The 13,531-nt window shown below is 34.9% G+C and overlaps 1 pseudogene across 1 annotated transcript in view; it reads right to left on the minus strand.

Moving 5' to 3' along the window:
- The window catches only part of LOC143225751 (voltage-dependent calcium channel type A subunit alpha-1-like), an 85,358-nt pseudogene that overhangs the window by 32,499 nt on the left and 39,328 nt on the right, over positions 1-13,531 (minus strand). Inside the window, exons 24-26 of the transcript XR_013014056.1 lie at positions 10,878-11,021; positions 5,932-6,133; positions 4,671-4,835 (exon numbers count right to left, since the gene is read on the minus strand). The product of XR_013014056.1 is annotated as a voltage-dependent calcium channel type A subunit alpha-1-like (transcript). The remainder of the gene's footprint in view (positions 1-4,670; positions 4,836-5,931; positions 6,134-10,877; positions 11,022-13,531) is intronic.

Below are 13,531 nucleotides of genomic sequence, written 5' to 3' on the forward strand. Positions count from 1 at the left end.
CAAGTTTTATATTTGAAGATTGTTTTTTTTTTGTTTTTTTGTTTAGAAACAAATGTTTCGGACTCAAAATCAGCAGAGACTACACAATATTATCGATGTTCCACAAGAAGGCGCCATTCAGACGAGTGTTAACTAACTTGATTAGGATCTCTCCTTACCCTGACTCCAAAAGCAGCTAGCTTCAGGATACATTCAAGGGTAAAGAGTGCAGTGAAAGCCGCATTCATGTAGTGGAGATTTTTCTTGAAGAAATCACTCTGATTGTTAAACTATACATAAAGTAAACAGCAAACAAAAGAGATTGTGTGAAATTACACTTTTGTAAAACAACACCACGAAACTTTAAAGGGTGCATATAGGTGCATTAACATGAATGTTGGAAAACGTTTATAACTTAAGACACACGAAATCCATTTGCACTAGCGTAAGAAAATGTAAACAACTTTATTGTGTCTTTTGATCTGATTAAAACCTCTTCGCTAGAAAAGTTAGTCTTACAGAAATCTATATACAGTAGTGTTTACGTGTAATGAATTCTTTGGTGTTATCTAACACTTGTTTTTTTGTTATTCAAGGCAAAATATATTTACCTTGTCTCTTGGTGTACCTAGCAACCATTTATTTAAAAACTATAATGACCAATGCTACGTGTGTTTCTTCAGTTGTTAAATCTACAGTTAAACGACAATGTTTTGGTAGTTGTTAGTGCTGAGATTAGTAAACGATACAGTTAACGGTGAATACTGATTACTGTTACCTGTCTAGGAGTGAAATATATTTACAGTGTTTAGTTATAAATAATACATTTAAAATTACTTTAAATACTGATTGATTAATAATGTTTCGGATATTAAAACTAAGGATAATTTAATTACGTTTCAGATATGGAAACTAATTGGTGATTAATAGTGCTTTGGATATTAAAGTTATTACATATTTCAGTGCACTTTGCAATATTGAAGTTAGTTTTATGGTTTATTATAACATAAATATGATAAACCAGTACAGTGTATTACAGTGGACATTATGATTTACCAGTATGGTTTATTATATTGGACACTGTGACGTACCAGTGAATTATATCGTGATTTCAGTGGACTGAACTAAAAAGATATTTTAAAGAAATTTAAATTGACTGGTATGACAGGAGATTCGGAAAAATACAGATGGTGAAACAGGAAATTAGGTCACCAAAAATGATGTATGAGAAAAGGTTGTCTGAAAATGTGAAAATTAACAGTGAGGATTCCTTTCAATACATTAAGGGTAAACAGAATGTTAGAATGAGGATAGAACAGTTGAAGGATGGTAAATGAAGGCTTGTATCTGATGGTTATGAGATGGTAGGATTACTAAATTAAGGGTAAATAGAATGTTAGAATGAGGATAGAACAGTTGAAGGATGGTAAATGAAGGCTTGTATCTGATGGTTATGAGATGGTCGGATTACTAAATTAAGGGTAAACAGAATGTTAGAATGAGGATAGAACAGTTGAAGGATGGTAAATGAAGGCTTGTATCTGATGGTTATGAGATGGTCGGGTTACTAAATTTTTTTGTAAATCTAACAAGAAGATGCATCACATTATTTTAACATGAAGTTTTGGATCTAAAAACCACAATCTATAGACACCTTAAAGGCATGCTGGAAGTGTTCCGGTAAGACACTTCTATCCGGAAGGTTAGGGTGAGGTCAAGATGTACGTTATTCAAACTTTTCACCATCAAGCGTAGCACTGAAGCAACGTAATTAATTTATTAAAAATTAATTGACAAAGTTCATTAATTTCACTGGTTTGGTTTCTTCTGAATTTCGCGCAAAGCTTTACGCGGGGTATCTGCGCTACCGGTCCCTAATTTAGCAGTATAAGACTAGAGGGAAGGTATCTAGTCATCACCCCCCGCCAACTCTTGGGCTACTCTTTTACCAACGAATAATGGGATTGACCGTCATATTATAACTCCCCCACGGCTGAAAGGGCGATTAATTACACTGTTAGCAAAGAATTATTTATGTAGATTTTTTTACAGTACAGTTATTGGGGGTTCTCTTCTCTCGATACCAGGGTGTCATGGAAATATCTTTAGGGGTTAAAAATGCCACGAGTTATTATTTCACTAACAGATACAAAGTGACGAGTCAATATCTAATTTGTTGTACTCCACTTTCCCAAAGTAACTGAACAGGTATGTATCCGTATGTACCTGGAACAGGAAATAATTCGTATGGACTGACACAAGTTATTATCTGTATGTACTAATGTAGGTAGATATCTCTATGCAGTGCCGAATTAAAACAATCGTAGATCCTGAGCACCTTTTGCTCGTAGGCTCTACCAGTCGTACAAGTTAAACCAAAAATTATCTTTTAAGGAAACCTTTTATGGACCCATAGTTTTCGTAGGACCTCAAATTTTTGTATGCCTTAGGCACTGTGTCTACTGTGCCTAATAAGTAATCTTGTCTGTATCTTCTGATAAAAGTACGCTATCCGTTAATGAGTTATTTTACTGTTCTCAACTGTTGTAGTTGTGGAATACATCAACATTCTTGTTACTTACTAATGAACTATGCTTCATGAACCACACAGCATGAAGGATGGACAACAAGGTCTTTGTGAAGAGAAGAACTGAACCTGAAGGTGTCTAAGAGTTGTCTCATTACGTAATTAATTCATAGTTGAGTTACTTTATTATAATACAGATAAAAAGATATTATTTTTGGGAACTTTGACAATGTTAGGCGTTCTTATTTTCCCTCTAAATATATACTTTAAAAATGTCAGATATTTATGTAGCTATATAGGTGGCGGTACATAGCAACTAAACGAACACAACTCATTACCCATTGGTTTAAATGCTTACAACACTCCAGCGAAATACAACGTCCCTTACCGCCACCTATATAGCTACACAAATTTCTGACATTTTTAAAGTATATATTTTATTATTTTTTTACCGTATTACCATTTCAAGTATATTTTATTGCGTACACAAAACGCGTTTACGCTCCTTCTACTGCTACGCTGACGATAAGTGGCGACCCAACACTTAACTACTGATAAAACATGTTCGTCTTTTCGAATCAACTTTTCCATGCATTAGTAGTTGATCGTACCTACTTAACTAGCCAAGAGTCAACTAAAGAACTCTGTATTTTACTATCATGCTTACACACTCAGTCGAAAACAGAGACTTAAAAACCTACTGTATAACAAACGTGCATCTAGTATACCATAATTAGGGACTACAACTTGCTAAAAGCCGAAACTACTACAACTCTAAACTATGTGATATCTAGAAACGTTGGTAACATTGAACACTACAACATAAAGTTGTATTCAATCATTTATATATATATATATATATATATACGCAGAAAACGTCTAACGTAAGTTTTTTTTGTTAGATGTGACATAAAATGTAACAAAAATAAAAATTAGATCAACTATGAATCCAACACATATTTGAGGAAGTAAAATTATATATCTACATATGTATGACAATTTGATGCTTTCGTCAAACTGCCAATTTAAGAATTAATTAATTATATATGAGAGCCATCTACAGGTACTTTTTTAAATAAATGAAAAACCATTTTGACATTTATATTTCAATGAATAATGAACACTGAAAGAATGCCAGAGAAGGTTAATCCTTTTAAAATACTTATTTTGACATAAATTCCATTTTGATTTAGAATTAGAAATGGAAAATATAAATGAGTTTGTGCCTAGTAAAGAAACCTTTATTTCGGTTTTGGGTAAACCCGAGCGGTGTCTTATACAACTAAACAGCCAGGTCAGAGACCTTAAGGTTTAGGCATAACCGTCCTTAAATTCTGAAGTCCTTACAAGATGAAAGGTATCTACACTCCAGTCCTAACTGAATAGTAATGTTGAATGTAGCTCTTATAACACGCTCAAAGCTGAATTACGGAGCCTGTTTAGTAGCAGAGAACAGACGTAAACTTTGAACCTTCTAAAGGGCAGCCCAGTACGTTGAACACGAGATAAAGCCTAGACAGGAACAATTACAATTAACACTTACTTTAGTCGAACATTGGGTGTAAATTTAACTTCCAGAAAAATATTTTCTGATCTGTGAAGGTTTAAAAGCTTTAATTTTCTCGTGATAATCTTAAAATTAGAAACTGAAGAAAATACATAATTGTTCCTGGTAAGAAATAGTTGTGCTATGTTAATAAATAGCAAAGGCTTTGAGCGTGCATGGATCTTGTACTTTACATTATGTACAGATCTTGTTTATATAAAAACTTTGTAAAATAATCTTCTATCGGCGCTTTACAAAATATTCCTCTTTCAAGGTTTGTTTGTTTGTTTTGAATTTCGCGCAAAGCTACACGAGGGCTATCTTCGCTAGCCGCCCCTAATTTAGCAGTTTAAGACAAGAGAGAAGATAGCTAGTCATCAACATCCACCGCCAACTCTCGAGCTACTCTTTTACCAATGAATAGTGGGATTGACCGTCACATTATAACGCCCCCACGACTCAAAGGGCCTCTTTCAAGACACACACTCACTAAATACATCAGTTTGATACGAATATCATTCTGGGTTTTAAAAATCTTAGAAAAAACAACAACAAGAAAAACAATTTCAACTGTATAGACTGGACAATATCATTGTTCTAAATCATTCTTTAGCTTACCTTCATCATTAGTAGTATAGTGTTTAGTAGAATGAGGATCATTATGATATATTCGAACACAGTGGACACCACAAGAGACCAGATTTTGTACTTAGCGCCATATTTGTTTTTAGGCATATATCTTTGTAATGGTTTTGCTTGAAGTGCAAAGTCTATGCACGATTTCTGAAACAAAACAGAATAATAACAACTCTTAACATGTATGACGAAAACGTAGCCAACGCAGTGTTATCAAATCGAGTCCACATGTTAGTGTTTGATAGGTAACTTACTAAATAGAGGTTTGTTATTGTCAATGTTATTATAAGCAACACAAACACTCATAGTTAATCGTAGCTTACCAAGACATTAAACCAGCACGTGACTTGGTGAGATTTTGTTTCCATTCCAATAGAGCGCACATGAGCAAAATAAAACTTTATCTTGGAAATTATGAACGTTATAAGAACTGTACAGCTAGGTAATTACAATTTGTGTTTTACTTATATATATATATATATATGTTTATTTGTGTGCATGTATGTATGTATATATGTATATATATATATATTTGTAATGAAAACCGTGAAGAAATAGTTGCGTGAACTATTACACAGAAACTAGTTGTGTGAACTATCATTACCAAGGTCAGTTGTGTGAACTATTACAACAGAGGCTAGTTGTGTGAAATATTACAACAGAAATTAGTCGTGTGAACTATAACAACAGAGGCTAGTTGTCTGAACTATTACAACAGAAGCTAGTTGTGTGAACTATTACAACAGAAGCTAGTTGTGTGAACTATCATTACCAAGGCTAGTTGTGTGAACTATTACAACAGAAGCTCGTTTTGGGAACTATCACAACAGAGACTAGTTACGGGAACTTTCGCAATCGAGACTAGTTATGAGAACTATCATAACTGAGGCTAGTTGTGTGAACTATCACAAAAAACAAACAAACTAGTCGTGTGAACTATAACAACAGAAGTTAGTCCTGTAAACTCTCCTAATAGACTTATGGTTCGAGTGTATTTTATCTGATTCTAAGTTGTGATAGAATTGATTTATTTACTTATTCTTGCTTTCCTCACGATTGTTATGAACAAAACTTGTCAGTTACTAAGCCTAATTAAACAAAACTTTTCAAATACTAAATCTAATTAAACGAAACGTTTTAACTACTAAGCCTGATTAAACAAAACTTTCCGGCTACTAAACCTAATTAAACAAAACCTTTCAGCTACTAAACGTCATTAAACAAAACCTTTTAGCTACTAAACCTGATTTTTATCTATTTCTCCTTCTTCAAGCTCCTTTTCTCCTTGCTCCTGAAAAGTAATGATGATCAAGGCCACAAATATGTTGACGAAAAAGAAGGGGAAAACAATGAAGAAGACAACGTAGAAGATTGACATCTCGATTCGAAACAGTGGTAATGGTCCATAGTTACGATAGGTGGCGTCCATAGAATTCTTTAGAACCCTGAAAAGCAGTGTATGCATCTTGTGCTTCATATCAAATCTTGAAGTACGTTTGTTTGGCAATATACTTTATTGTAAACCTAAAATGGCAAACTAGAAACAGTTGCGTGTTTATGACCCTCATCCCCACAATTTTGGGGGAAGGTTATAGGAGAAATGTCTTACAAACTTAAGAATTGCCGATAAGGGGAATAAACGTAGAGTACCCAATTACTTTTTCATGCAGGAGGGGCCAATCTCTTGTAGTTACGCCACTGTCTAGAGGTTCGTGTAATTATAATTCGTAATGCAACAATAAATAATATATAGTTGTGACAGTAAACAAAAGTAACAAAAGTGGCTAATTTCACAGCGAAAAGAAGACAGAACGACCTAACATTATAATGTTCTTTTTATTTATTTTTCTTTTCACGTCTAATCCTAATAGTGGTAACCAGCTTCTAGGTTAATTCAAGCTCACTGTATAAATATTAGTTAACATGGTTTGGAAAGGTTTTTAACACGTTAAAAGATTAATTAATTAAACGCACTTTCAGTTAGAGTTGATTCAGCTTACAAATTTATTAAGTATGATAAAAAGCATTCAGCCAATTAGTGTAACCCTAATAATTGATAGATGATCTAAACCACAGATACCTGACAAGAATTTTAAAACTATGCTAATGTTCAGATCTTATTTTTTTTGTAAATTCATGAAAACAAACTGCTAAAGAAAACTAAATTTCAGAAACAAAACTAGCTTTCATATATCAACCTCGTAGTTATTTAACACCTTTATTTTACAGTTCCTAGTATATCACCCTCGGAGTTATCTTCAAAAAAACCATTTTACAGTTTCCAGTGTATCAACCTCAGAGCTATCTTAACACTTTCATTTTACAGTTCCTAGTAGATCAACCTCGGAATTATCTTAATACATTCATTTTAAAGTTTCCAGTATAACAACCTCGGAATTATCTTAACACATTCATTTTAAAGTTTCCAGTATAACAACCTCGGAATTATCTTAAAACATTCATTTTAAAGTTTCCAGTATAACAACCTCGGAATTATCTTAACACATTCATTTTAAAGTTTCCAGTATAACAACCTCGGAATTACCTTAACACATTCATTTTAAAGTTTCCAGTATAACAACTTCGGAGTTATTTTAACACCTTCATTTTACAGTTCCCAGTGTATCAATCTCGAAGTTACCTTAACACATTCGTTTTACAGTTCCCAGTATATCAACCTCGGAGTTATCTTAAAAACCCCAATTTTACAGTTTCCAGTGTATCAACCTCGAAGTTATCTTAACACCTTCATTTTACAGTTTCCAGTGTATCAACCTCGTAATTATCTTAACACCTTCAATTTACAGCTTCCAGAGTACCAACCTCGGAGTTATCTTAACACCTTCATTTTACAATTCCCAATAGATCAGCCTCGGAGTTATTTTAACACCTTCATTTTACAGTTCCAAGTATAGCAACCTCAAAGTTACCTTAACACATTCGTTTTACAGTTCCCAGTATATCAACCTCGTAGTTATCTTTAAAAAAAACCATTTTATAGTTTCCAGTGTATCAACCTCAGAGCTATCTTAACACTTTCATTTTACAGTTTCCAGTCTATCAACCTCGAAGTTATCTTAACACCTTCATTTTACAGTTCCCAGTATATCAACCTCGTTCGTATAGTATATAGATCTAATCAGGCTCGGCACAGCCTGGTAGATAAGGCACTCGAAACCCTTCGAAGGTTCGAAACCCCGTCTCACGAATCATGCTCGCCCTTTCAGCCATAAAGGCGTTATAAAGTTACGGTCAATCCCACTATTCGTTGGTAAAAGAGTAGCTCAAGAGTTGGCGGTGGGTAGTTATGACAAGCTGCCTTCTCTCTAACCTGACACTGCTTAATTAGAGATGGCTAGAGCAGATCGCTGTCATATAGCTTTGCGCGAAATTCCAAAGAAACCAAATAGATCTTATCATACAAAACATTCCAGTTTAAACGTAAAGTCTTAAACTCAGCAAACAATTTTACTTATTCCATTACTTTGGTTGCTTGACTTTTGGTAGCTACTGAGTTTTAGTGTACTTACTATGTGGTAAGTTCAGCTCTTGCAAACTCTGTTTTTTAAAACGAACTTTCTGTTTGTACTCTGGATAAAAACTGTTTATGCTTGTGCTAAACAATATAGTGGTTTATCATTTGCAGTATATCGATCAAACTCTCGTGGTATAATTAATCAAATTTTTAATAACATTCAATTGCGGGCATACTAACACAACCGAATATATTAATGGTTGATTTCTACATTAATTGAGTACGTTATTTTAAAGCGATTTTGAAGTCTCACCACGTGATTACTGGCCATGTCTCCACGTTCGGTTATGCTCTACCCGACGACCACACATCTTGACAACAGCCCACTAGCGTAGTTTCAAATGCACGAGTTTTCAATGTAAGACTATCATGTCTAACGCATATCACTCCTTCCTGTTGGCTTTCCTTTATGTAATATTTGAGGAAAACCTTTTTCAGTGCCAACTAGAATATTCTTATCCTACAGAAATCTATAGATTCTGGGTTTGGCGACTTGACTGATACGTTCCGTAAAGAATTGTACAAACACTCATTTTATTCTGCATTTACTTGAAATATACGACGGTTGAACAGATATGTCGTGGAACCAGCTTGTATATAGGTGATTTATGTCGCTTGTACAGATAGATATCCTCCTTTATTAAGTTACATACTTTTGCGTAAGACACGTGTACGGCCTTTGCCATTGGCTTTTAATTTAGTGAGGTCTCATCTGTTACAAGGTATCGCAATTTGTTCCTTACCACAGCTGGGGTATGACGTACTGCAGGTCCATTTCTAAATGGTCCTGGTATCTCCAGATGATCCAAATTCTTTTGTTTTCCAATTTCAGTATGTAAAAATGGCATATCAATCTCGTAAACTTTTTACCCATTATGTGAAAATATGCGTTTGTCTTCTTCATTCTTTCTAAAAACGGTGCAATGAATTAACTTAAAAAAGCCCAAAACGTCAGCGTTTTCGAATAGTTGACTACTCTTGTAGAGAGAAAAGAATAGTCAGCTATTCAAAAGAGCTTGAGTTTTGGGCCTTTTTTTTTAAATTCAACGTTAAAATGTAGATAAATACATGTCGTTTCACTGTAATTTTAATCCCTTTTTTCACGTGATTTGGTGATCGTTTTAAGATTACGTATTTAGCCGTACATAAGAAATTGTAACAAAATATTCTTGACTGAAATCATAGCCGGGATAACAAAATATCCTTAAATGTTGCCTGTTGTGATAAAACACCCTGATGTGGACTTAACAATTTAGACTTATTAAGTGTGGTAACAAAGTTCAAAGGCCTTTAGTTACAATTGTCATTCTTTATAGTACAGAAAGGTTTAGTTGTGTCTTGGTTATTTGTAGAGCAAGTACAATTTAAAATTTTTACAACCACGAAAGCTACTTTTGTTTTCATAATCTGTAGGTCTAATAATCCTTAAACACAAAGCTTTTTCAGTTTAGGATCTTAGTTTGTTTTGAATTACGCGCAAAGTTACTCGAGGGCTATCTGCGTTAGCCGTCCCTAATTTAGCAGTGTAAGACTAGAGGGAAGGCAGCTAGTCATCACCACCCACCATCAATTCTTCAGCTACTCTTTTACCAACAAATAATGGGATTGACCGTCACATTATAAAGTCCCCACGGCTAAAAGGGCGAGCATGTTTGGTGTGATGGGGATTCGAACCCGCGATCCTCAAATTACGAGTCGAGTACCTTCTCCACCTGGTCATGCCGGACCTTTTTAGGGTCTTATCTCAATAGCATTATAGTTATTAGCCGCAACATAGCGGCTCTATGTTTTGATTGTTTTTTTTTTTTTTCAAGTATAAACTTTTAACTTATAGCTTCGTTATCTTTTGACCCAGTTGAAATCTAATTACAATTTTGGACTCAGGAAATCAAACCCTTTCGTTTGACGTATTTGACCACGCCCAATGTTTCTAACCATGTCTAAAAGAATTTCAATTTGAGGGTAGGCTGTTAGAGGTCCTGATGAGCAATAAAATCGAATCGGGCTTGCGAGTGCTCCACATTGCTGGCGCACAAAAACATAGCTAATTAAAAAAAAAAGGAGGAAAGGTGTCAAAAGTTAATTTACTCTAATTCTGCCTAAAATAATTTCAAGTGCCGCGGGTATTGAGGATTCCTTCTTGTTGTTTGTTCGAACCTGTAGTATTGAAAATAATTAAACTAAAATAAACTGCAACAGAGTCACGTGTTGCTAGTTTACACTCTGATTGGTTGTAGCCCAAGTATTTAGAAAGTGCTTGATTGAAATTAAGTACAAAACTGCACAATGGGCTATTTGTGCTCTGCCCACTAATCAAAAACCCGGTTTCTAGCGGTGTAAGTCCACAGACATACCGCTACGACACTAGGAGGCAATTAAAAAGTGTCAACCTATAAACGTGCATGAAATCATACTATGCTCAGTAGTAGTAGTAGCAGTATAAGTATAGTTAAAAAAAAGTAAAGATGTATTTAAAAAAGACAAATATTTTGTCTCTCAAAAAAGTAAAAAAAAACAAAACAGCATCGATTATGTTTAACGAAATTCACAAACTCATTTAATCCGAAATAAATTTTCTCAGGCGATTGTTGATAGAGTAAAAGTAATATATATACACACACACACGTATACATTTATCTATATAAGTAACTTACGACGGCCAACCTTCTCCTGTTGATACAGTAAACAGCGTCAGCATGGCTGACATTACGTCATCGTAATGAAAAGGCTGCTTTTGCCATTCTCGTTTGCTCACGTCCGGCGGACCACCATCTCCCGGAAACAGGAAGTAGTATCCGCTGTAAATACAAATAATAAGAAAATGGCGGGAGATGAACGTTTCAAAACTATAAAAGAAAAAATTTCCAGATTTCTTTTTTTTTTCACAACATTTCAAAAACCTGTTATTGTTCTAGCAACAACTAAATCTTTGAATTATATGATAAAACGGAAAGGAAAAATATGGAAAAAAAGGAAAATAAAATGGGAAAACTTTTCATCTCGGGGAAATCATAGTTCAGCCGCCATTTTTTATTTGAGCACTATACTTTGTTGCGGATAAACAAAACGAACTAAGAATGAGATTGTGTTGAAAAGCAAGGAATAGAGCGGATTAATCAATGTCTTACCTTGTTTACTGACAGCTTCTACTCTCCAAGTATTTATAATTATCTGAAGCGTGTAGAGACAAAAAAACTCTTTATAGTTCAGACGATTATAAAACTTTGGTAAGGTAAAATTTGTCATTAAACAATAAGGTAAGAAGTTCATTAATCCCACCACTAAAGTATTTTTCCTACACTAGACGAAGACGATTAATTTTTTTCTGTATTTCTTAGAAATTATTTTGGAATAATATTAAAAGGTTTCTGTTTTGTTCTGAATTTCGCGCAAAGTTACTTGAGGGCTATCTGCGCTAGCCGTTCCTAATTTAGTAGTGTAAGACTAGAGGGAAGGTAGCTAGTCATCACCATCCATCGCCTACTCTTTTACCGACAAATAGTGGGATTGACCGTAGCATTATAATGCCCCCACGGCTTATAGGGCGAGCATGATTGGTGTGAAGGGGATTACGAGTCGAATGCCCTAATCACCTGACCATGCCAGAGCCCAAAAGGCTTTGGTAAAAAACAACAAAATTCATACAGTTGTTATTTCAGATGCTATCTTCGAGAGCAATATCTACTTACTGGTTAATTAAAGTAGAAACGTATATGAAAGTACATCTGTTCAGCTAACGGTATTCAAGCAAAGAGCTAACACTTAGTATAACATCACGTCATTAGCTTCTACAAATGGATACCACTTCCGTCTCTGACGTGATGAAGATCAGTGTTATACCTTGTACTATCACATAATGATTATGAAATGTTATTATTCTAAACAACAAAAGAAATATGTGTTACTAGTTGGACCAGGAGTGTTATTATCACCAGCTGAGACCTATACATAGTGATTTGACCACTGCCCAGTTCAAAAGAGGAATGATTCCTGGTCAGGATTCCCTAAGCTATCCTTTATTCCTACAAATAGAATAAATATAAGAACTTCTTAATGACGAGAAACCCACTTGAAAAAAAATGTATCTCAGAGCGGCTGGTAAGGGTATTAACACTTTTATTGATAAGCAGAGAACAACGTTTCGACTTTCCTAGGCCATCTTCAGGTTCACAGAGTTTGGAGATGACCGTTGCCGGCCACATGTCTTAAGAGCGAGAGTATAAACGAGTACGGGATTGTAGGTGGCGTTGAAGTTGGATGTTAGATTATTACCAATAAAAGTGTTACTACCAGCCTTTTGAGATACAAATATTAGAACTCTCAGTGTTGAAGCAAGCATAGAACTCACTATTTGGATATGTATCTTCTATTCATTCGTTATGGATAAAGATTTTCTTAATATTCTACAGGGTCACGAACGATCATGATTTTTTTGTTTGTCCTGTTCTTACATGTGATTGAAATGTGTACAGTTTGTAACAGAATATTGACTATACAAAGAATCCCTTTATACACGTTCTTGAAAGGTTACTGTTATCCAAACCACTCGTTGTAACAACAGGATCCCTTTCTACACGTTCTTGAAAGGCTACTGTCATCCAAACCACTCGTTGTAACAACAGGATCCCTTTCTACACGTTCTAGAAAGGCTACTGTCATCCAAACCACTCGTTGTAACAACAGGATCCCTTTCTACACGTTCTTGAAAGGCTACTGTCATCCAAACCACTCGTTGTAGCAACAGGATCCCTTTCTACACGTTCTTGAAAGGCTACTGTCATCCAAACCACTTGTTGGAAAAACAGGATGTCTTTCTTCACGTTCTTGAAGGTTACTCTCATCCCAAGTAGTTGCTGTAGCAACAGGATCCCTTTCTACACGTTCTTGAAGGTTACTGTCATCCCAACCGCTTCCTGTAGCAACAGGACCCCTTTCTATTCGTTCTTGAAGGTTACTGTCATCCAAACCACTCGTTGTAACAACAGGATCCCTTTCTTCACGTTCTTGAAGGTTACTCTCATCCCAAGTAGTTTCTGTAGCAACAGGATCCCTTTCTACACGTTCTTGAAGGTTACTGTCATCCCAACCACTTGCTGTAGCAACAGGATCCCTTTCTATTCGTTCTTGAAGGTTACTGCTATCCAAACCACTTGCTGTAACAAAAGGATCCCTTTCTACACGTTTTTGAAAAGTTACTGTAATTCCAATCAATTGTTATAATAAAAGAAACGAAGAAAATTAATGAAACACAGATATATTATAGTTGTGAATATTTTTTTATCACCATGTACATAACTTTTTTTCCCAT

The sequence above is a fragment of the Tachypleus tridentatus genome, chromosome 1 (genome assembly GCF_004210375.1).
Source record: "Tachypleus tridentatus isolate NWPU-2018 chromosome 1, ASM421037v1, whole genome shotgun sequence".
NCBI classification, from domain to species: domain Eukaryota; kingdom Metazoa; phylum Arthropoda; class Merostomata; order Xiphosura; family Limulidae; genus Tachypleus; species Tachypleus tridentatus.